A 775-nucleotide genomic window follows, 5' to 3' on the forward strand; every position below is an offset into this window, starting at 1 on the left:
GTTCCTCAGTGGGACAAAAGTTACCCAACACTCACAACAAATGCTAGAGCATAGAACATTCCAGCGCAGTGCAGGCCCTTCAGCCTTCAATGTTGGGCCAACCTGTGAAACCGATCTGAAGCCCATCTAACCTACACTACTCCATTCTCGTCCATGTGCCTATCCAATGCCCCTATAACGCGGTGACCAGAACTGAAGGCAATACTCCGAGTGTGGGCCGCACCAGAGGTTTGGACAGCTGTAGCGTGACCTCACTGTTCTGAAATTCAATCCCTTTACCAATAAAAGCTAACCACCTGCTGAAGGAGCAGCGCTCCGAAAGCTAGTGCTTCCAAATAAACCTGTTGGACTATAACCTGGGGTTGTGTGATTTTTAAACTTAAGACACCATATGCCTCCTTCATAACCCTATCAATGTGGGTGGCATGTTTCAAGGATTTATGTACATGGACACACCGAGATCCCTCTGCTCATCTACCTTACCAAGAATCTTATCATTAGCCCAGTACTCTGCATTCCTGTTACTCCTTCCAAAGTGAATCACCTCTCACTTATCCACATTAAACTCCATTTACAACCTCTCCGCCCACCTCTGCAGCTTATCAATGTCTCTCTGTAACCTACAACATCCTTCATCACTATCCACGACTCTACTGACCTTCGTGTCACCCACAAATTTACTAACCCAACCTTCTCTGCCCTCATCCAGGTCATTTATAAAAATGACAAACAGCAGTGGACCTAAAACAGTTCCTTGTGGTAGACCATTAGTAAC

This window comes from Chiloscyllium punctatum, chromosome 36 (assembly GCF_047496795.1).
Source record: "Chiloscyllium punctatum isolate Juve2018m chromosome 36, sChiPun1.3, whole genome shotgun sequence".
NCBI lineage: Eukaryota > Metazoa > Chordata > Chondrichthyes > Orectolobiformes > Hemiscylliidae > Chiloscyllium > Chiloscyllium punctatum.